This window comes from Felis catus, chromosome C1 (assembly GCF_018350175.1).
Source record: "Felis catus isolate Fca126 chromosome C1, F.catus_Fca126_mat1.0, whole genome shotgun sequence".
Taxonomy (NCBI): domain Eukaryota; kingdom Metazoa; phylum Chordata; class Mammalia; order Carnivora; family Felidae; genus Felis; species Felis catus.
The window spans coordinates 155,867,788-155,892,682 of NC_058375.1; the positions used below are offsets into that span (position 1 = coordinate 155,867,788).

The 24,895-nt window shown below is 36.8% G+C and overlaps 1 protein-coding gene across 2 annotated transcripts in view; it reads left to right on the plus strand.

Moving 5' to 3' along the window:
- The window catches only part of XIRP2 (xin actin binding repeat containing 2), a 693,081-nt gene that overhangs the window by 356,531 nt on the left and 311,655 nt on the right, over positions 1-24,895 (plus strand). The gene's annotated exons all lie outside the window — the stretch shown is intronic.

Below are 24,895 nucleotides of genomic sequence, written 5' to 3' on the forward strand. Positions count from 1 at the left end.
CAAGGATATTGGAAAACTTAGGAAAACACACTAAATAAATTTAAGCAAAGTCTCTTTTCAATATAATTTTAAATTTTAAATTTTAATTTTAAATTTAAATTTTAATTTTAAATTTATAGCCTTCATTTTAAAGATTAAGATACAATATCTGATCCTATTAATAAATCACCTAAAATACATGTTCTTGATTTTTAAACATTCATAGCTCTGTTTAGAGTAATAGAATACAAAGTGTAAAAGAGTTCTTTGCCAAGCTTTCTCCATGACCCTATATTAAGATTTAAAAGAACTGTGCCCTATTCTTGTCTGTCATCTGTTATTTGTGTTATAATTGTCAATCTTTAACTTTTTCTGAAATTCAGTGTTCTCATCTGTAAAATGGGAAGATAATATGTTTCCTTAAAAGGATTGCTCTGAGGATCTAATGAGAAAATATGAGCTAAACTTACCTGCAAATGCATTTGAAACAAGGTACTACTGTTATTAGGGCATTTATTTTTTCTACAAAAAAAATTTCTTGAAGCATTTACAAATTTATGAAAATGCTGGCCGTTAGCATAACATTTCCATGAAGGAAAGTGTGTGTGTGTGTGTGTGTGTGTGTGTGTGTGTATGTATATATATATATATATATATATATATATATATATATATATATATAGGAAAAGATTGAAGCAAAACAATCATCTATCAACAAATAAATATTGGAATGCTAGGTGCTATACTAGGGATATAATGGTAAGGAAGATAGAAATGACCCTTTACTGAGGTGTCTTGGTGGCTTAATTGGTTAAGTGTCTGACTTCAGCTCAGGTCATGATCTCACGGTTCTTGCGTTCCACCCCACATCAGGCTGTCTGCTGTCAGCCCAGAGCCCATTTCAGATCCTCTGTCCCCCATGTCTCTCTCTGCCCCTCCACCATCTCTCTCTCAAAATTAAATAAACATTAAAAAAAGAAATGGCTCTTTTCCTTATCAAACTTATAATCTAAAGCAGACTTCATAGGGCAGGGATCATTTGATGCATATTAAAATACATATTTTTGGTCCCATCTCAGATCTACTGAATCGGAACTTAGGAATCTACATTGTCCTAAAAGCAGCCTAAGAAATTCTTAGGCACACTAAAGTTTGACATCAAGATTCTAAAAAAGAGTGTCCATGGAGCATTATTTATATTACAGTAGACCAGGATAGTGGTGACTATCTTTCTTTCCCCTATTGTTTATGTGGTAACTCCAGCTACCAACTGAAAGGAGTATGGTGTCATAGAAAGAGGTCAAGATTTTGAAGAGAAGGGTTCTCTCAAAGAAACACTGCACTGGAAAAGTTTGACAATTAAGGAAAATTATATTCAAGACCTTTGCAATATAAGAGAGAGATTGGACTTATTTCCACTGAGACCAAAGACGGGAGAGTTTTAGATAGAGGTATGAGCTAGCTGAAAAGTAGAAGGGGACATTAGTGGAGAGGCTGGTCAATGTTACGAGACTATCTGTGTTTACCAATAAGCAATTATTGAATTTAGGCTACTACCCTCCCACAGAGAATGGGAGAAATGGGCACTATCTTTTTTTGATGATTGCATTTTAAAGGGATGGCTTCTAGGTCCTTGAGAAACCAACATTCCTGGGTTGTAAAACCGGCAAGAGTCTGGAAGAAGATCCATATGTTAAAAGGGACAGAGAAATAATTTATAATCACAAGTTTTCCAAAATAAATGCCCTTAAGAAATGAAAGATTAGGGATGTAAAGTCAGTTAAGAAATCTGTCTAAAGTTTAGGTAAGCTAAGGGACACACCAGGGCTGTTCCTGTTCTGTTCTACCACTGCTTCTCACTAACTCTGTGAATCTGAACAGGCCATTTGCCCTCTCATGACCAGGATAAAGAGGGCACTTGATTACAGGGTTTCCATTAAAACTTCTCATGCTAAAAGTCTGTGTTTCAAAGACTGATATTTAGCCACTGTGCACTATTTATTGCCTCAATAATTTTTTTCAAGATTGAAATAATTTTGAAATTGTTTTTAAATACCCTCTGGATCTCCCTGAGACTTGCACACCTTTCTGAAATGCAGGCAGGATCTTGCTCCAATACTAAGGAATGTGATATTGTTAAATATTTTGAATATCACTTCTTTATGTTACAGTATACTTTACAGTTAGTCAGAAAAGGACTCTAGTGAAAAACATGGCATTTTCAAAAAAAGGAATTCCTAAGACTTCAGTATGTTGTATATCTCTAAGAATCTTAATAGCCGCTTAATCCTTTATACTTATAAAAAGTCCCTGATATTCTATATTTGTTTACTAGATGTTGAAATTGTTTCCTTTATGTTCAATTATAACCTATTGATTTTAGCCCTGTGCAAAATAAAATGTTCAGGAGACCACAAATGAATCAAATTATTAACTTTCTTTTAAGATTTCTCAGTCTACTAAAAGACTTTTCTACCAAAATGATAAGAGATTGCATGATTAATTCTGATTATAGATGATAGGTTATAGCTGAGATGTTTGGGAGAATTAAGCACATTTCTAGTAAGATACATTTTGGGATGGTTGATTGGATAGAAGATGATTTAGGAGACCTAATAGAATTTTCTTCAAATTTTTAAAGTTTCTCATATGGAAGAAGGATTAGACTTGTTCTTTATGGCCCTGAGGCTTAGAACATGCTCAGTGGAGTTAATGCAAGAAATAAATTTTAAAATCAGAGCTAATGCAAATCACCCTTTCTGTGCTGCTTCTTTTTTTTTAATGTTTATTTTTGAGAGATAAAGAAAAAGAGTGGGGGAAGGGCAGAAAGAGGGAGACACAGAATCTGAAGCAGGCTCCAGACTCTCAGCTGTAAGAGTAGAGCCCAGTGTGGGGCTTGAACTCACAAACTGTGAGATCATGACCTGAGCCAAAGTTGGATGCATAACCAACCGAACCATCCAGGCTCCCCTCTGTACTTCTATAGCACCACTGCCAGAGCACTTTGAGTTTATGTCAATGAATTAAAGATTACTTCATTGGAATCTCTCAGCAGACTATAAGATCCTGGACAAAGGTAGCATGAGTTTAATCTAATATCTGATAACTTTTCCAACACGTAACTAAATATCAGTTGGTTTGTGTCAAGTGAATGAATGAATGAATGAAGAAAAGTGAATCTTTAATAATGTTCCAACCCAGTCTGAAGTGTCCATTCATAGATATAGGAGAAGTTCAGGAATTAAATAATTGTTTAAATGAGATGAGTTATCACAGCCCAACCAAAATAAGCCTTGTGAAAACACAGTTCTCTAGAAGATCCTGGTTGCCCATTCTGCACATTAGAATCTGGACTTCAGCATCCAGGTTGGTTTACACAGATCAGATATGTACAATGATACCTGAAGAAAGTCTTCCAGTCCTAATGAAGACACAAATGCCTAGTTGAGAATGAATAAACTGATAATCAAGAATGATTACACCCTCTGGATTTATTGTATAGTCAAATATAAATAGTATAGTTAGGCTCTGATATAAACTTTCTCATTATGGAAAGAGGGCAAAGTCACCCACCCCATCATATCAAATAGTTAGTGTGCTTCTGGTTCACTTTGTGATCATACCATTCTTTACGGTAAGTTTGGCCACTATATTAGAGTCAGTCTATAAGATGAAAATTATTTTCAAGTTTGTGTCTAATACTCTGTTGTTGGTCTAGTGTGCACTACTCTTTCAAGCCTTTCTGTGTTTATCTGTCTCCCACTCTTAGGAACTTAAATTGTCTACGCTGGGATGATAATGTACTGAAATCAGGTCCTTTAACACTGTTTCCAAATATCTGCTAAAATGATTCTTCAAAATTCACCTTAGAATTAATATTTATCAAAATTCACTTTAATAATTTTATCAAGCAGTTTGATATTTTAATTCATACTCAGGATATCTGACTTTCTGCTTAGGAACTTCTAATGCTTCACAAAAGTAGGACTTGTTCTCTAGTTTGAGCGTGCTGTTTTTGTTAAATGTCTTGAGTCTTTGGAGATGAGAGGGATGCATTCAACTCATTTTGTGGAAAGAAATTCTTGGGGTCACATGTAAAAATGGATCCCCCATTGGGCAGAAGCAGTGATTCAGTGACATATAAGGTTCCATGCCATTAACCTACTCTCCTGGGCTTCCAAAGCCTAGAAGCTCAGAGAATGATCCCATTCCATCATTACATGGACATTATCATTCTGTATACCCTTTCCAGTTGTGAATCTTTAACTTGACCTTTATAATTTATCAAAGACATGAATGAAGTCAAGAGGAGAAGCATGGTGGTGTTACAAAAGGCATGACTTTTTAAAAAGAAGCCACAAAATGAGAGTGATTCCTACTTGGTTTTAATTCTACTAATACCTTCTAATTCTTTTTTTTAATTAAGAAAACTATCAGAATCAGCCTTGGGGTGCCTTGGTGGCTCAGTCGGTTAAGCATGCGACTTCGGCTCAGGTCATGATCTTGCAGTTCATGGGTTCGAGCCCTGTGTCAGGCTCTGTGCTGACAGCTCAGAGCCTGGAGCCTGCTTTGGATTCTGTGTCTCCTTCTCTCTCTGTTCCTCCTCTGCTCATGCTCTGCTCATGAGTGTCTCTCTCAAAAATAAATAAAGATTAAAAAAAATTAAAAAAAAATCAGCCCTGTCACAGTTTAGTCTTGGACTTAATCATCTTTATATCTAACTAGTTAATTCACCTATCAATACTCCAATTGAGTATCATTTCCAGATATATTAAGCAGTGGTTAATAAGAGCTTAAAAAGATGAAGGGATACCCAAATTGTATCTTTTTCTATATATTATATACAACTATCTCTACATGCTGACCAAAGCCAGGATGTATTTTGTCTATCAAGTTCTCTGCACCTATCATTTTTGTTCCTGTGTCATAGATGGCTATTAAGTTGATTCAACAGGATTTGTTTTTTTACAGTGTCAAGCAGATTTTACCCAGTACCCATCATTTTCTAGGTGCTTGCAAACTGATTTTTTGATGATATGTTTCAGTATGTTTCCAACTAAGTAATGATGATGACAGGTCTGATCATTTTTAGTTTTTTTTTAATATTTTTTAATCTTCCCAGGGTAGAAAAAGAAACGCTAATGTAAGTAATGCATCTAGTCTTTACAATATAGTTGAATCCACAAGTCCTTTTTAAATGAAAAGCTGTTGAGTAGTTAATTGTTCTTCATTGACTTTGGCAAATTCTTAAAAAATGTCTTTTCAGTCATCAGAACTTGAAGTTTAGAATGTAACCAGTTTATAAAATTTGTCTTACAATAAAATCTTTATATCACACACTTTATCTTTTCTACATATCAGAGCTATCCTGTATTTTAAGCTTTCAAATAAGTCTCAAGAAACTTACCATTTGAAAACTGGCTAATTGCATCAGTTTGTATAATTTATAGTCCTTTTTATGTAGGAAAATTCATTGGTTAAACATGTAAGATTTAAAATACTATACTGCAATGTATTTCTTTTTTGAAAAATATTTTTTATTTATTTTGAGAGAGAGATGGTGAGCATGAACAAGGGAGAGTCAGAGAGAGGGAAAGAGAGCAAGCAGGCTCTGTGCTGTCAGTGCAGAATCCATTACGGGCTCAATCTCATGAACCATGAGATCATGACCTGACTGAAGTCAAGAGTTGGAAACTTAACCTACTGAGTTACCCAGGTGCCCCCTACACTACAATGTATTTTCTGCCATTGGATTAATATGTGTGTGTGTATGTGTGTGTGTGTGTGTGTGTGTGTGTGTGTATATATATATATATATATATATATATATATATATATATGTAATCCTGAATAATATATCATTGTAACAATTATATATGAAAGTGGCAACGTTGTCCTGAATAATATATCATTGTAACAATTATATATGAAAATCTCCAGACTGGAATAACATCTATTAGAAAGACCAAATAAATGTCACATGGTTAATTAGACTTTGTGATTACAATCTCTGAGGAGAAAGACTTTTAATAAACTTGAGTAATATAATATCTGGCTTAAAATAAATAAATTACCTCAAAATCTATGGTCCTCTATAGTTTGTAGTTTATTTTTACACACTTTTTGAATGCCAATTACTACACTTACATACTACTAATAAAACTACCATGCACTGAACATTTACTCCATACCAGGCACTACATTAATTTTTTTTTACTTTTTTTTTTAATATTTATGTATTATTTTTGAGAGGGGGGGAGGAGGAGAGGGGCAGAGAGAGAGGATGACACAGAATCCGAAGCAGGCTCCAGGCTCTGTGCTGTCATCACAGAGCCCTTTGTGGGGCTCGAACTCACAGAGCCCTTTGTGGGTCGTGAGATCATGACCTGAGCAGAAGTCAGATGCTTAACCGACTGAGCCACCCAGGCGCCCCTACATTAAATGTTTAATAACATGATTTCATTTACTTTATTCATCTCACAAGAGTTCTCCTGGGACATATTATTATCATCCCAGTATTTAAGTGGACACTAATGCTTAGATATTTAAATAATGCATCTAATGTCATAAATACTGGTGCTTGAGCAGGAATTTGATGCTGGTTGGTCTGAATATGGATCTTGTGTACCTGATCACTACATAATAATGCCACATGTTCCAAACTCTCACAAATGATTTTGAGTTAGATATTCTGTTCATTTTTGTACACATGGAGCCCAAGGTTCAGTGATGTTTAATGTGTATTTCAATCATATAGCTCACAAATGTTACACCCAGTTTCAAATTCACAATCTTTGAGTTAAAAACATATTTCCAGAAATCTGCAGGAAAAAAATGATAATACATAACTCAATAGCACCCATTAATTCATCTGCAACAGATTAGCTTATTAGTTCCAAAATAATGAGTAGACTCTGGTTCTGATGGGGCACGTACAGCATAGAAAAATTTTCTGGAACTCAGTCTGTCTACCCGGGTACCCAGGAGGACAAGATTATTTGGAGTGATGCAGCAGGTCCCTAGGCAGCCAGGAGGGAACACCTAGAAAACTGGAGCATCTAGAAAACAGTTAATATCTTTGGGGTGACTGGGTGGCTCAGTCAGTTGAGCATCTGACTTCAGGTCAGTTTGTGATCTTGCGGTCCATGAGTTTGAGCCCTGCATCAGGCTCTGTGCTGACAGCTCTGAGCCTGGAACTTGCATCAGATTTTGTGTCTCCCTCTCTCTCTGCCCCTTCCCCACTCATGCTCTGTCTCTCTTTGTAACTTAAAAATAAATAAATGTTAATTTTTTTAACAAAAAGTTAAGATCTTCCTAAGAAAACATTATCTCTTTCATAGAGTTCCTTCACAAACAAACATCTGTTTAGTTACTTCTGTATAGGACACTATTTTGTTTTCTATTTCTTTTAGATAACATATAAAAGCATAGAATATAGCATCATAGATGCATTTGTACTAACACATGGTGACAGACACTGGTTCAGGACTACACAATTATTTATCTTTCTTACTAAGAGAAGCACAATTTTTTTTTGAGGTGACTATGTGCCCAAGAAAAAAGCCTGATCTCCCAGATTCCCTTGCAGATGAAATTGGGTGTGGGACACAGGACTGGCCACTGAGAGGTAGTCAGAGGTTTCTGTGGAGGAAACGAAAATAAAATCATCATCATCATCATCATCATCATCATCATCATCATCATGAAAAGAAAGCTTTTGGCCCTTCCACTTTCTTTCTTCTTAGAACATGGGTGTAATTTTCTAGAAGTGTGGCAGCTTTTTTGTAAACTTAAGTATGGAAGCCACATGCTAAGGATGATAAAGAAAGCCTGGTGGTGTAACCTATCCCGGACAATTTCTGAATTCAGTTGTATGTGAAACTACCATTATATGTTTTTCTGTTTAAGCCGCTGAGGTGGAAATTTCTGTAATTTTTAATCACGTGGAATGCCCATGGGTTCCCACATGTTAAGAAGTACAGTGATTCCCAAATACAATTTTAGTCACAATATAATTTTTTAAAATTAATTCATGTATATATTCCCTAAACATAAAATGGTTAAAAACATTGCTTTTAATTGAGAGAGCTTTTGTTAGGCATGGGCCTCAATTCTAAGCACACTGACTATACTGTTTGGGAAAAAAAATAAACAAGAGACTCAAAATAAGACCTTGTTGTTTACTAAGGTTTGAGTTGTGGTGGAAAGAGTAGAATGCTCATCAGCCAGAGGCTGAAGACCACTACACTCCAAACATATCAGATTTTCAACTTCTATAAGAGAAGTTGTGGGAGGAAAGGCCTGGCAAAACCCAGGTGGGATATACAGGATCTCAGGATACTCACTACAGAACGTTTACTTTACTTACACTTCTAAGTTAGCAGTTTTCAAAGGGCTAAAAAAGGTTCTAATAAAATATACTTGAAAGAAGTTTTTGTGTTTGCTCGGCAAAACCTGAAGGGCCCAATCATTTGCTACAACTCTTCTTCTTCTTTTTAAAGTTTTTTTTTGTTTGTTTGTTTTTTTTTTTTGAGAGAGAGAGAGCGAGCAGGCATGAGTGGGAGAGGGGTCATAGAGAAGGAGACAGGAATCCGAAGCAGGCTCTGTGCTGACAGCAGAGAGCCTGATGCCTGGCTCGAACTCACGAACTGAAATCAGACATTTAACCAACTGAGCCACCCAGGTGGCCTGTGACTCTTGCTTCTTTACTGACATGCAGTCTGTCTTATTAGGCAGAGGCTGATGTTTTCACCATTGTTGCCTTCTGCAGGTCTCCCAGGCACCCCCACAGGACACACAGGTCCCTTTGAGTGTCCCACATTTTGTAAATTATTGCTATTGCCTCTGTTTTATTGAGTAAGTCATGGAAAATCTTACTAGAGGGGTGTCCTGCCACCTGTCTTTCTCCTTAGCTAGAGAAGTGGTCATGTTCATCATAGTGTAGGTAAAGAGCTCATTGAGATTACCCTCCCTCAGGAGGTAAGAACCTTGAGAATGTCTAAGAGCTGTGTCGATAGAATCTGGAGTTCAAGTTGAGTAGTCCCATTGATGTTTTGATTTTTTTTTTTTTTTTTTTTTTTTAGGAAAAACTGGTATATCTCTAAATATAGGCAGTCCCTGGGGGAAAGGAAATTTTGGGGATAATCTTGCTGAAACCCATCCTTGCCCAATACTTGTAGGCTGGGTTTTGCTGTGGGAAGTGGCTCTGTGTATAAACAGAGTTCTGGGGACCATGGTCTAGGGAAAATAATTCTTGGGAATGACTTTCTTCCAAAACATTGCTGCAAATGGACATGAGCTTCCGTGGCATTGGACCAGAGCAGAGGACTGTGTGCCTGTCACTGAGTTCTGGACCAAACCATTGTGGACAGCTTTGAACACAGGAAAAGATGAGATTCACTCTCCTGAAAGTACATCTTTTGCCCAAGGACTGACTGCAGTCTTATCCTGAGTAGCCATCAGGGATGCTTGATTATGGATATTTTATGACTTATATCGGGAACACTTGATTATGGACCCTCATCACCACTTTCCAAAGTGGGATCTACAGTATTTGGACTCACCTCTCAGGCTGAGGGTTTCTTGAAAATGTGAAGGTGAAGAATTAATAAGCTTTCTACTGTTGCCATGTCATTCAGGGAATAGACTAGGGAATATTCTTTGAACCCAAAACTCTGAAAGGACGATGCAATTTATGTAAGTATAAAGAAACCAAGACCCTGAGAGACCAAGTGACAACTGAGTATCTTCAGATGTGCATTTGCCACTCTGGACAGCTGGCTTTCAACTCAGCATTTCTGAAAGATTTCTGAAAACATAATCAACCACCTAATCCCATTTTAACCCTTTAAAGTGGACTGACTGTATCTAAAAATCAAATCCTTCCTTAACAGATAATTTGTCTTCACAAAAAATTCAAAATTGATTTTGTAAATTCAAAACTGATTGGCAAACTTTGAGGAAAATTACAAACATGATTTGAGTAGTTTTAATGTAGCACTTAAAAGAAATCTCTTTTGAATGTCTGGTGCCATGTAATGACATTATTCTGATATTTTGTAAAACTTTTGAAGTTCCATATATTCTTTCATAGAAATGATCTATACAGCTGTCTCAGGTCAAGGAAAGCATTATGAGCTACACTTTATCCCCAAGGAAACTGAAATTTAAGGCCATGTGGTGGCTGAATAGGAAATGTAAGGCAACAGTCTCTAAGTGCTGAGTCCCTGTTTTTTGCTACCACTCCATACACAGCATGTCTGTATTACCACCACATCCATCCTACTGCAATGTTCTTTGTCTCTTTACTTACTGAATAAGATGATTTTGATTTTGTTGTTTGCTTGCCTGAGTTCCTTATATATATACATATATATATTTGTGTGTGTGTGTGTATATACACATATGTATATATATACATATATATACATATACACATATACATATACATATATACATATATCTATGTATATACATATGTATATGTATATACATATACACGTATATATGTTACATGTATATATATGTATATGTATATACATATATGTATGTATATATGTATATATATATGTATATATATTTGCCTCCTTACTTACAAAATTTAAGCAATATCTGATTCTACATGTCTGAGATGGGCTAATATTTGTATTATATAATGAATTACCAAGTTTCCATGTCCCCTGGGCTTGTGTGTGTTTGTGTTGGAATGTGGTTGTCAGGATGGTAGAAATGCTAGGGATTGTGTCCCTCTGCCTTCAACACCCCATACAAAAATTCTCCTCACCACGAAGCCTATTTTAATTTATTTTATCACAACAGGCAATTTTGAGTGTACTTTCTACACTTCCTGATTACTGTTTGCATGATTTTCAGTGACTTTGTTTTGGATTTTCTTACTGTATTAAAATATACGTATACAATTTATCACTTCAGTCATCTTTAAGTGTGCCATTTGGGGTCATTAAACGCATTCACATTATTATGCAGGCATCACCTCCATCCATCACTAGAACTCTTTCATCTTCCCAAACTGAAACTATGTGCCCCTTAAACACTAACTCTCCATTCTCCTCTCCTCTCCACCTCTGGTAACAAATAATATTCAATATTCTGTCTCTACGAATTGGACTATTCTAAGTACTTCACATCAGTCAAATCATGCAATATGTATCCTTTTGTGACTGACTTGTTTTGCTTAGTGTAATGTACTCAGGTGTCATCCATGTAATGGCATGTGCCAATATTACTTTCCCTTTTAAGGCTGAATGATATACCATTGAGTGTATATACCCCATTTTGTTTATCCTTTCATTCATTGATGGACACTTGGGCTGCTTCCGCCTTTTGACTGTTGTGGGTGTGCTGCTATGAACATAGGTGCACAGATACCTGTTTGAGTTCCTGCTTTCAGTTCTCTCGGGTCTGTACCCCGAAGTGGAATTGTTGGATCACATGGTAGTTGTATATTTCATTTTTTGAGGAAACACCAGATTGTCTTTCAGAACAGCTGCACCATTTCACATACCTCCGGCAATATACAAGGGTTCCAATGTCTCCATAGCCTCACTAACTCTTGTCATTTTCCGTTTTTACAAGTTGTTTGTATAAAGATGCTATAAGTACTTAGCATGGTACCTCTCCCATCGTAAGCTATCTCTAAGCATGTACTGAATTAATTAATTAATGCTATTGTGTCTTCTCCCGGTCATTGATGTTTCTGTTGATGTAGCAGGGTGTTCTTTAAATTTGGGGTCCATGGGCTTCAGGTATCAGAATCACTTGTGGTGCTTAGAAGGAGACAGATTCCCAGGCCACATTCCAGACCTATTGAATCTCCCCAATCAGGGCCTTGGGAATCTACAGCGTTAACAGCATCTCAGGTGATGTCGGTGCACAGGAAAGGTAGAAAGCAGTGCTTTTGACCAGACTATAAATCCTTGAAAGCAGGATTTACCTTTAATTCCTCATCAGCTTCCCATGGTAAACTCTAAAATTTTGTTCTTCTTTGTATTATTAGCATTGACATTCTTATGTTAAACCTCACAAGAGCAAGTTTTGGATGATTGTTTTCTTCCAGATGTCTTCTGTATATGAGAATGGAAGAAACTTGCCTGTGTGACAGAACATTGGCTTTGTATTGTCTAAGTAACAGGTATTGTCTGGTGCCCAGCCTGCTTGGGATAATCCACAAAACACTTAATGAATATCTTCTTTTATTAAATACTCATTATCCATACCCTACAGACAGTTTCCTGGGATGCTGCAAGATCAATCTTTTGAGCATGCTTTTTGTTGTTGTTGTTGTTGTTGTTGTTGTTCTATAGAATTTGCAAACAAAGGCTGCTTCAATCAGCCTTTACCTGGTAAACCTTGTAAGCTGAGTACTCAGCACAAGCAGGGGTTATGGTCGAAAGTGCACTTCTGTCTTCCATGACTTACTAAATAATGTAGCTCCCAGAGCTAGCTATGAGAGATTTGGTGTCTTGTAACTGCTATCTAGCAACGTATGTCCATCATGCTTGATGTTCATTAGTTAGATGAGATCAGTGAGTTAAAGAACTGTTAAATTTGTGTTTTCCTTTCATGGATATGTAACTGTGGTAGCCGAGGCACAGGACAGGAACTTGACAGAAAAGGACATGGCGGTAAGATAAGCTTATTGCAAATATACAACTTCATAACTTCTTTTAATAACTTGTCTTAGCAAGATGCTTTGCCAGTTTGCTTAATAAATGTGGATGAGGAGATAAAAGAAAGAAAAATAAACAAATGCATTATTCTTATCTTTTTCTTTATGTGTACGAATTATGCATGCATCTTATTAATGGCAAATTAAGTAATGTACTAATTTTAGGTACATTTTCAGAAGGAAAACTAATTGAAAATCTATTTTGATGAAGTTAGGATAGCCAGAAAAATTAATGGAATTGGCAACATTTATATTAAAGCTTTAGTTTTGGGTTTTTTGTTTGTTTGTTTTTAATACTGAAAATGCCATCCCTTTGAAACTCTTAACTCCTTTCTTTCACATTCTTATCAGGTAAGATAGCAACTGTCTGCCAAAACTAATTAAAATTTCCCTCTCAAAAAAGATCGATTACTTTTTATTTGACAAACATTTTTAGTCATTACCTTTAGGATTTATTTTCCTCTGAAAAAAAAAATGATTGTTGTCTGACAATAATTTTCAATCACAACAAAAATACTAAATGTTTGATAATTGAAAAAGTAACCAAAACAGAAAAATAAATTAACCCACACCAATATTAGTGTTATAAATTTAACACTTGGGATATTTTTCGGAAGGTGCTAGTTTGGTGATTTCCCTAACCTTAACTTGCTTTCTATAGTTGTGAGACTAAGGATTTCCTTGGCAGAGAATCTGGCTGAGTGACAACACAAATTTGGCAGGTTCTTGGAAACCTTTTGTTTTGTAGTTTGAAACTGCAGCTTGCAGACGCTGATACACCCCACAATCTTTTTTTGTTCTGTCATCTGGTTGGGATCATTAGCTACTGTTTTAAAGGAGGCTAGCATTCTATTTCAAAATATTTTTCCCCTCCAGGCATATAGCTGTAGTTACCAAAGATGAGAAGCCCACTAAAAACACTTCTCCTCCACAATACATTTTTATTGCACTCTGATGTCTCTTTTATTCATAAATTGGTAGAGCCTAAGTTTTGATTAACAAAAATATTTCCTAACTTTAGTTGGTATTAAAATTGCTAAATTGTATCTGAGTTTTTGTAATAGTTGTTGTTGTTATTATAGGTCCAGTTTAAAGGACTTTGAGGAGATGCTCTCATCTCTGAGATGCAATATTTAAGAGGATGGTGGGTATTGGGAAAAGAGAGAACATATAGAAACTAATGACATAATGAACATGGAGACAGGCATTAGGTGATTTTTCACACACAAAGATAAATTTATTTATAGCCGAAATAATTGTACAAAGCAGCCTTGTCATTCATCCAAGACCCGCTGCAGCATGCCATGCTTTCAGAACTTCAGGATAAATAGTAAATGATGAGATAAGTTTGAAACAGCATTACAGAAGCCCCTGAAGAAGTCCACCTGCCTGCATCTGGCAAAAGGCTTTCCATCCAGGTCCTTACAGGAAATATGTTGAGGAGTCTTATCAAGTCTTGGAGCTGAGTTTGTATTCTTTTCTGAAATAACTTATGGCTAGTTGCTTGAGTTTAGAGCAAAGGAAGCAATAAAAGTGACATCAGCTTCAGATTCTGTGTGTGTCTCTCTCTGCCCCTCCCCCTCTTGCATTCTGTCTCTCTCTCAAAAATAAATAAAATTTAAAAAAATGAAAAAAATGACATCACTTGTGGTTGGGCTCAGGTATCATATCATAAATGTATATATGTATACATTCATTATGTGTATATATTCATATAAACATATATACAAAAACCACCGGAGGGGAAAAGGAGGGATCACATGCTGATTCTGGGGGAGGGTTTGGTAGTGCTGTAATTTAAAACAAAGATGACTGCAGTAAACTGACTCTTGGGCTTAAATTACCTTCAATGGTCATTCTCTGCTTAGGGAAAACTGAGAATATTGGAATTTGATGCTATAAATATTAGAGTAACGAATGAGAAATTTAAAAATATTACAAATACACCCATAATTGTTGTGAAAGGCATTATTTCTTTCCTTCCATGAAAGGTGGTAAACAGTTTAAACTCATGCCGCCAAAGACAGTATTTATTTTTCTCTTTGAAAGTGTGGAAAAGCCAGTTGCCTCAAATCCCAATACATAAACACTATTGTTTTCATTTTTTAAAACGCTTATAGTTCTTAAACCATGCATGTATTTTGAAATAATGCAATACATTACCTACTGTACATTTCTTTGCTTAATATTATAAATTTATTTTAATATTTCTATGTGCACTCCATATTTCCTAGTTCCAATGGCTACCTAACTTTACTACGTGGCTCTACTATAATGTAATAAGGCATTCCTCTTGCGTTGAATTTTAGGGTTTTCCTTTTCTTTTAATGACTATAAAAATGCTGCAGGGGGTATTTGCATATAAAGAATGTCCTTCTATTAAATTTTTTACTTCAGGATAAATTTCCCTTTTTGGAAATGTAGGTTGAAAGTGTCAGCACTTTTGTCACCCTTGCCATATATCAGGTTGTTTAAAATTTTCCACTTGCTATCATCTGCACTAATCCTATTTCTTCTATTTGGGGATGTGTTTCAAATTGATAAATCACTCTGTTTTAAACTTGAAACACTCTTAGTAGAAAAGTGTACCAAAACATGTCTTCAAATACGAGAAACAAGAGTTATGATTTACAAGAAGTCTTAATAAATCAACCAATGAGACTATTTACTAAGCTTGTTTAAGATTTGACTTAAGGGAATTTCAGTAGAACAGAAAAGCATTTGGTAATTTTTCTTCGCACCAAGAGTTGCTCAAAGACTTAATTTTTCTTTGAACACATTGGTGTGCTTGACAGGTAAAATCGTTGTTCTTGTCATTTTATGAAATGGGCCACAAACCTTAAATTATTATCATAATTAGAGACAAACCCACTGTTACAATAATGGAGGCAAGAGGAAATTCTTAGAATTACAGAGATCACAACTTGTAAGAACAGTTTTGTGAGAATCCAGTTTTTAATACATTGGCAACTTAGTTTTTGATAAGGCTTTTCTTTCCCATCTGAAAAATGTTTCCTTCTACACACCTGATACTATTTTCACAGGAGCTAGCAGATCACCTGGCAGCAACATGAACTAAAGGACCTGGAATCCTAATGTGAATATCAGTTCATATGCATATACAAAATCTTGACAGATTGTATTTCTGTCTGTCTATGAGAACATTGGTTCTCTTTATGAGTGTTTCTCCAAGAATGGGTTTCAGATCACCTTCTTCAAAATCACCTTGGGTATTTATTAAATAGTAAGCTCTAACGTCTTTGGTAAGTCAGGAGTGCTTCTCCGAGTGAGTCATTGGCATTAGGAGATACCAGCCCAGGAGAGGGAAGAATACTGAGGCATAAGGGAGGGTATTTGCAAAGGTCCTGTGGCAGGACAGGAAATAGGAACTGCATGAGACTGAAAGGGCAGAGGAAATAAGTCCTAGAGAGAGAGAATGATGGAGGGGAGTCTTGTTTGAAAGTCCCTTTAGGAGCCTGGGTGACTCAGTTGAGCATCTGACTTTGGCTCAGGTCATGATCTCCCTGCTTGTGGGTTTGAGCCTCCCATCAGGCTCTCCACTGTCAGCACAGAGATCACTTTAGATCCTCTGTTTCCCTCTCTCTCTGCCTCTTAATCCTCCCTAAAAAATAATAAAATAAACATTAAAAAAAGAGAAAATCCCTTAAATTCCAAAACCATCCCCTCAGCAAGGAAAAATGCAGAGTCACATACTTAGGTTAAACCAAAACATTTTGTGAGTCATCTGTGACAGTTGAAAACAGCGTGCATTTCTGTGGAAATGCCAACAGTGGTTTTATTCTGCCCTGATGCTTTTTTTTTTTTAGGTCATTGGTTAATCCTGTAGTTTCTATGGACATTTTTCAGTTTTATCCTACCTCAGTCTACCTTGCTGCAACCTCAGTCTCAGTGATTCAATGTAGTGATAACCTAACCTAGAGGAGAACCACTGGACAGAGATAGCCAAAGTCCAGAATTCCTGAACTTCATGTTGTTCCTGAGCACTGCTCCCCTGTGTTGCTAGATAATATGGTGGGCAGGCCTTGGGGTCTTGGAATGGAAGTAAATCCTACATGAATTAGTCTGTCTCATTGAGTGTGAAAGAAGATGCATCAACCCATTGGTAACGTTTGCAGCACGGTCACAGTGAGATCACCTGTGTAGCTCCTTGGGATCTTTATTTCTTCTCAGTTGTTTTTGGTTTGGTTTTGTTTTTTAATTAAATGACCCTTGTTGTATAAAATATCCAGTTATCTTCCTTAGTTCATATATATCCAGATTCTTACTTACTATGCAATTCTCCAAAGACTGGGAAGGTCTTCTCATATTATGTATAAATGTTTCAGCTTATCATGTGGTCTTTCACAGATTCAAGTCCATGTTTTAATAAAAATATGAAAATATTATTTGTTAAATATAATTATTAAATACTTTTTAAAGACATGTCAAATTCAAGACTAAGTGAGTTGAATAATCAATTTTTACTACTATATATATACTAAGAAGGACTCCGAGGCTTGCCTTTTACAGTGATTTTTGCTTTATGTTAACATTTATCAAAATGACTTTGATGGAAGACAACACCTGAACATATTAAGAGCAATTTATGATAAAAGATTCTCTCATTAAATAAGTTTAGAACAACAATTACTTGGGCTTGGATATTATGGGATGAATATTATGTTTTTAAATTTTGTTTGTCTAGATAATTCTTGCTGTAATGTTTTCTGAAGAACATCATGGAAGACTAGAGTTCAGTGGGACACTTTTCAGTAAATGCTGTCCTCTGTCACGTTGGTTGTCATTCCCGAGGGACTATGGGAAGAAGAGTTATTACCAACCACACATCACACACCAGCACAGTTGGTAATAAGGGGAACAGGGGCATGCACTATCATGACAATACTAAAAACATGTACCCTTATGACCTGCTGTTGAAATTAGATAGTAAACATCTCTTATTAAACAAGAGTATTATAGCCATGTGGGTCCAATCAGGAAATAGAAACCACACAACAGTTTAAACAGGAGAAATTTAATATAAATGATTAACATCTACAATAAAAGTGTAACCATAATATATAAAAACACAATTTATGGTACCCTAGGTCTGAGGAAGAATAACCAAGGAAGGACAGATTTACAAAGGATTCAGACTTGGGTTGGAGAAGGTGTGGTTCAGCCCGAGCCTAGCTAACCAGCTTGCTGGTATAGCCCGGCTGCAGATGCTCGCGGAGTTTCTAGACAAGCAATAGGCCACCCCCCAGGGTGCACACTGAACAGGTGATCAGCAACTAGTAGGAAGGCCGTGTGCTGGGAGTCACAGCCCTTATCTTGTCAAGAGGCATTCAGAGCACATGAGCTATTGTAGGGACTGGCAGAGGGAGCAGCAGATCTGTGTTGATCTCCTGGGCCACATGCAGGCTACATGTGGGTTGCTCAGGAGCTTGCAGAATCAACAGCTGCTTTCTGTGATAGCCTCCAGGTCACTGACAGCTATAAGATTTGTTTCCATGTTGAGCGGGCTATGGAAGGATTATCCCCAGACTAAGGTCGTAAGATCATAGAGGGGTGGCATTCTATCCCTGTGGCTGGACGGGCTCCACTGACTGGATGTTCTCATATCATAAAACCCCTGACACCCTACCCTCACAGGAAATTGCAGAGAGCCTCTTCCTCCTGCACTGACCCTCCAGTGCCCTCTACTGAGAAAGCTAAACATTGTATGCACTTTAAAGGAGAAATACTTAAAGGAATTCAGTATTTTATCATGGAACATATATTGAAAAGTACACAGGGGGAGCTGAGCAGCAATAAATTGACAACTGACACAAAGATGTCACTTAGTCATTCATAATGGTGGCCAGTGCAGCAGAGGGACTTACCACCCCATGTCACTGCACATGAATGCTGGTATTACTGTCTATGTTTCTCACTGTGCTCTCCAAGTAGAATAAAACCCAGAGGAGTGACTTCAAATCACTTGTCTGTTTGGTTTTGAACATTTTATTTTTATTTATTTATATATATTTTTAAAGTTTATTTATTTATTTTGAGAGGGAGAGAGAGAACAAGCAGGGGAGGGGCAGAGAGAGAGGGAGACAGAATCCTGAGCAGGCTCTGAGCTATCAGAGCAGAGCCTGACACAGGGCTCCATCTCATGAACCATGAGACTGTGACCTGAACTAAAATCAAGAGCTGGAGGCTTAACCAACTGAGACACCCAGGTGCCCCATTAATATTTTATTTTTAAATAATTCTAGATTCACAAGAAGTTGCCAACACTGGGCAGTGAGAGCTAGTGAGCACTGCTTAGGTTCCTTCAATTGTTACGTCTTACATGAGTGCATAGAATATTATCAGACATAGGAAATTGACATCAACACAATGTGTATTATAGTCTTATGCCATTTTATCACGTGTAGGTTGTTACACTTTTATCATAGTTGTAATAGAGATCAGAACTTTTTCAACCCCACCTCACCCCCCAAATATCTCTCTTGGGCTACCTCTTTGTAGTCATACCTATCTTGCCCTCCACATTTACAACACTGGCAACCACTAACCTGTTCTGCACATCTATCATTTGTCATTTCAAAGATGTTATGCAAAGGCAGTCATACAGTATGTGACCTTCTGAGATTTTTTTTCACTCAGCATAATACTCTTTCATACGTATGTGCATAATGGTTTTTATGTTCTCTGCAATCTCTATTTTTTCATCAGTATTTTAGATCATTTACATTTCATGTAATAATTGATATTATAGGGCTTAACCCTGTCATTTTAGTTTGTTTTTATCTTTGTTCTCTTTGTTTGTTTCCTTTTCTCTAACTTCTGTGAGTTACTTGAATATTTCTTAAAATACATTTTGATTTATCTATTTTTTTAACATGATTTATTTTTTTTAGTGAGTTCTAGAATATCACATTATATATGTATAACTTATCACAGTCTCTTGGTGTCAGCATTTTGCCAGTTGAAGTATAGAAACTTTATCTTTTATTCCTTTACCCTCCCTAATTTATAGTATAACTGTTTTTATTTTTTTTTTAATTTTTTTTCAACGTTTATTTATTTTTGGGACAGAGAGAGACAGAGCATGAACGGGGGAGGGGCAGAGAGAGAGGGAGACACAGAATCGGAAACAGGCTCCAGGCTCTGAGCCATCAGCCCAGAGCCTGACGCGGGGCCCGAACTCACGGACCGCAAGATCGTGACCTGGCTGAAGTCGGACGCTTAACCGACTGCGCCACCCAGGCGCCCCTGTATAACTGTTTTTAAATAACTCCACTACATGCACTGAGAACCATAGCAGACAATGTTGGACTTTTTGCTTCAACAATCAACCACAGTTTAGGAAATTTAAGAGGAGAAAGTCTAATGTGTTTATCCATGATTCTTCTCTTTTTATTGTTCTCTCTTCATTCTTGATGTTCCAAAATTCTTTCTTTTATAGTTTCCTTTGTTTCAAGAATTCTTTTAACTATGCTTTTAGGGTAAATTTGGTGGCAATGAATTCTTTTAGTTTTTCTTCAGCTGCATGTCTTCATTTTTCTTTCATCCCTAGAAGGATAATTTCTGTAGAAATAAAATTTGGAGTGACAGTTATCTTCTCTTTTTCTTTTTTTTTTTATTTATTTGAGAGAGAGTACGAAAGTGTGAGCAGGGGAGGGGCAGAGAGAGAGAATCCCAAGCAGGGTCCATGCTGTCAGCACAAAGCCCAAGGTGGAGCTCCATCAGGAGCCATGAGATCATGACCTGAGTCAAAATCAAGAGTCTGATGCTCAACTGACTCAGCCACACATGTGCCCCCAACAGTTATTTTCTTATAGCCTTTGAAAAATATTGTGTCATTTCCTCCTTACCTCCGTGATTTCTGACAAAATATCCATTGTCATTTAAATTGTTTTTCCCCCTAAGGTGAGAGGTCATTTCTTTCTTACTGCCTGCAAGACTTTTTTTTTTTTAATTTTGTTTTCTGAAATTGGATTTTGATGTGTCTTGGGGGTTAACTCAACTTTTTTAATCCATAAGTTCATGTCTTTTGCCAAATTTGGGGCATTTCCAAGCATGATCTCTTTGACTAGTTTTTCAGCACCACCATCTTTCTCCTCTTCTTCTGGGACCTCAGTGACTTGAATGTTAGATCTTTGGTCCTTATGATCCCTGGTCCTTAAGGTTCTATATTTTTTTCTTTCTTTCACTATATTTTCTTTAGGTTGTTTACAGTGGGCAATTTCTTTTTTTTTAATGTTTATTTATTTTGAGAGAGAGAACAAGCACGCAAGCAGGGGAGGGACAGAGAGGGGGACAGAGGATTGAAAGTGGTCTCTGCATTGACAGCACTGAGCCCCATGTGGGGCTTGAACTCACAAATCATGAAATCATGACCTGAGCTAAAGTTGGACGCTCAATTGACTGAGCCACCCAGATGCCCCTACATTGGGTAATTTCTAACATTCTATCCTCAGATTTATCAGTCTTTTTCTTTTGTCCTTTCCATTATTCTGAGACCATCAGTGAATTTTTTTATTGGTGAAGTTTTTATTTTGGTTATTGATATCTCAATTGTGAAATTTCTATTTGATTATCCTTTATATCTTCTGTTTGCTAAGACTTTTCCATTGTTAAAAGAATTTCAAGCATGTTTGCAATTACTCATCGATGCAATTTTATGATGACTACTTTTAGTCATCATAATTCTTTCAGAGGATTCCAAATATCTGAGTCATCTCAGTATTGGTGTCTACTGATTGTTTTTCTCCTCAAGTTAGGTTTTCCTGGCTCTTAGTATGACCGGTCATTTTCTTTTCTTTTCTTTTCTTTTCTTTTCTTTTCTTTTCTTTTCTTTTCTTTTCTTTTCTTTTCTTTTTTCTTTTCTTTTTTTTCTTTTCTTTTTTTTTTTTTTTGAGGGGGAGGCACAAGTGAGCAAGGGGCAGAGAGAGAAAGAGAAAGATGGAGGGCCTGTGATTTTCAATTATATCCTGGACATTTGGGTGATTCTGTTATAAAATTTGGAACTTATATCTATTTCAGAAGATGAAGGAGAAGAAGCTTTATTATTTTCAAGTGGGAGTAGAATTCCAATTTACCCAGTTAGTCTCCTTTGACTCCCAGGAGAAGAATGATCCATTACTGTTAGGTGAAGTGGGATTTCATTAATATCACCCTGACTTTCAGGGATGGAGAGAACTACCTCCCATCCCCAACCCCCAGGGTTATTGGTCTTTTCATGGGCTCCTCTGACACCACCGTTGGAAAAGAAACTTCACCAACAGTGGATGATGGTGAAAGTTTTAGCTGCCAACTCCATGTCTTCTGATGTGAGCAGGAAAGGGGAGAAGGAGAAACATATCATTACCTCTAGATGGTGCAGAACTACATGATCCTCACATAGCCTTCACTGACATCTTGGAGATCTTGTTATCATTGAGTGGGGATGAAGACCCTTGCTCTCCACTCAGTCTTCTCTGATACCATCATTGTGGTAGGAGGGAGAGGGGACAACAAGGAGCAATGGTGGCATTTTTCATGGTGTTTGTGATAAATATATAATGATCTTGCACACATCTCCCAAAACTCTTGGAATCTCTGGAGGGTATGAATATCTTCTGTATGCTAATGAGATGACTGGTAGCTGGGGTCCTAAATAGCTTCATGATGGGGATTGTTCACCAGAAAAATGAAAACATGGTTAGAGAGTTAGAACTTTTAACCCCACCCCTGATCTCTGAGGAGGGGAAAGGAGCTGGATGTTGAGCTAATCACCAACAGCCAACGATTTAATCAATCATCGCTATAATGAAGCTTCCATAAAATCCCCTAAACAACCCAGAGCTTCTGAGGTGGTGAACACACCAGGATGCCGAGAAGGCATGGAGGTTCTGCACCACCCAGTTCATACTTTACCATGTGCATCACATCCATTTAGCTGTTCCTGAGTTGTATCCCTTGTAATGAACAGGTAAATAAAAGTAAAGTGTCATCCTAAGTTCTGTGAGTCGTTTTAACAAATTATCCAACCTGAGTAAGAGGGATCATGGGAACCCTCAACTGATAGCCAGTTGGTCAGAAGTACAGGTGGCAACCTGGGACTTGACTGGTCTCTGAAGTGGGGACAGCCTTATGGGACTGAGATCCTAATCTTTGGAATCTGTGCTAATACCAATTAGTTAACCATAGGACACCTAGTTAGAGGCCAGAGAGTTGGAGAATTAGTTGATGTGGGGGAAAAAAACTTCACACATATCTTGATCAAAAATAGTTCAGTATTTACCTGGAGGATGGCAATCATGGTCCAAAATTTCCTGTTATGCTAAGTTGCCCCATTTCCTGTTTCTTTGGCTAGAGAGAAGGCTTTCCTTGGGGAAGTTTCTTTGTTCCCATTAGAAGTCTTTGGGTTAGTCTTCCAGCAACAAGTTTTGGCTACATAAGACTGAAAGAGTTCATTACCATATTGCTCCTCAAATCTCAGAGTACCTAGGCAATCTGTCTCTTACATTTGCTTTGTATATAATTTCCAAGGGCTTTAGCCATATTTAATAGGAAGAATAGAGAAAAGTGTGTCTATTCCGTCTTTATGTAGAATCAGAAATTCCAAATCAGTTTTAAAGATTAGGATTTTTTTTTTCTATAGGAGAACAAAAAAATGGTTTTCCTCCACTACTTTGCAATTTTTCTTCCTCCTACATTTCTGTTCCTAACTCTGCAAGTTTGGCTGAGGAATAATTCTTTCATTAAATAACCTCATGAGGTCACTATTACCAGCTGTGACAATGTCTCAGTCATTCCCTTGTTAATAAGATCTTTTCTTAAGTCCATTTACACATGAGTCACAGACATTTCCAGCATATGTTGATTAGATTCTCAGCATATGCTAATCAGTTTTCCAAACAGATATTCAGGTCTTGCTGGGTGCTACTGTTTTTTGAGATTTTCTATAATAAGTGACTAATCCAAACTTATTAATTAGCAATATTATTAAAGCCAAAATTTCCAGTCTGTTCAGTCTATGGATTTGTGACTTAAAATACTCTCATCCTTCTTCCAAGCACTCCTATATAGGAAGCTTATGTGTAGCATGAATATGTGACTGATCCAAATGATGTTTTAGCAAGAGATGGAGCACAGAGTGTAATTAAGAGCTATGGGTGGGTTTCTAATACACCCTGGAAGTTTTATATGCATTATCTAATGTATTTTTCAGAATAAAGCCATGATGTTTATAAATCCATTTTAGAAATTAAGCTTTTGTAAGGCCTCACTGTTAGTAAAACCCAACCCAAGTTTGAACTCCTGCTGTAAGTGGAGCACACCAACAGTCCATGACCCATTAGTAGACCATTAAATCAATTTAGCGGGTAGCATTTCTTTTTTTAAGTGAAGGCTATCAGAGTGGAAAACATCACCAGACAGTTCACATAATAAAAGACAGTATTTAATGAAACCAAAAATGTTTTTTCTTTTTATATGTACTGTGTGAGCTGAGTCCCAATACATAGAATGTGTCTTACAATGGGGTTTGCAGTCAAAGAAGTCTGGAGACCCGTTGTATTAGGTGACCTTTTGAGATACTTCCAGGCCTTAATCTAAGTGAGATTGTTTATCATACACACTGTGCGAATACTTTTGCAGAAAAATGCATCATCCCTCAAGAGCAAAATTCATTCATTCATTCATTCATTCATTCGTTCGTTCCAAAATGTATTTATTAAAGCCCCAAGTTTGTAGTGTAGAATCTCTGGGTTAGAATAGAAAGTAGCCATTTCTATGGCAAAAATTTATGCTAGGGTGTAACTCTTGCTGTCTATGATTTGTGTTTGGATGTGTGGGTTTGTTTCTGGCAAGGATACATTTGCCATTTGATTTTTTTTTCCTCTTCACCACAAAACTCTAAAACAAGGTGAAGTTCTCATCAATTTCACAATAAGATTTGAATTGGATGCTAAAATTACAAAAGAGGCATTAGTCTGCAGTGGCTAAGAGGGCAGGTTCTGGAGTCACAAAGATGCATTTCAAATCCAGACTCTGTCACTCAGAACCCTGGGCAAAGTACTTTTCAGTTTCCTTTCCTGGAAGATAATAATCATAGTAGCAACTAACTCATTCTGATGATGTTAGGATTAAAATGAGATTCATATAAAGTTTTTTATCAAAGGATTTGCCATATAGCAGGAACTTAATAGCTGTTAGCGATTACTCTATTCCTTGTGAAGTAAGACATTT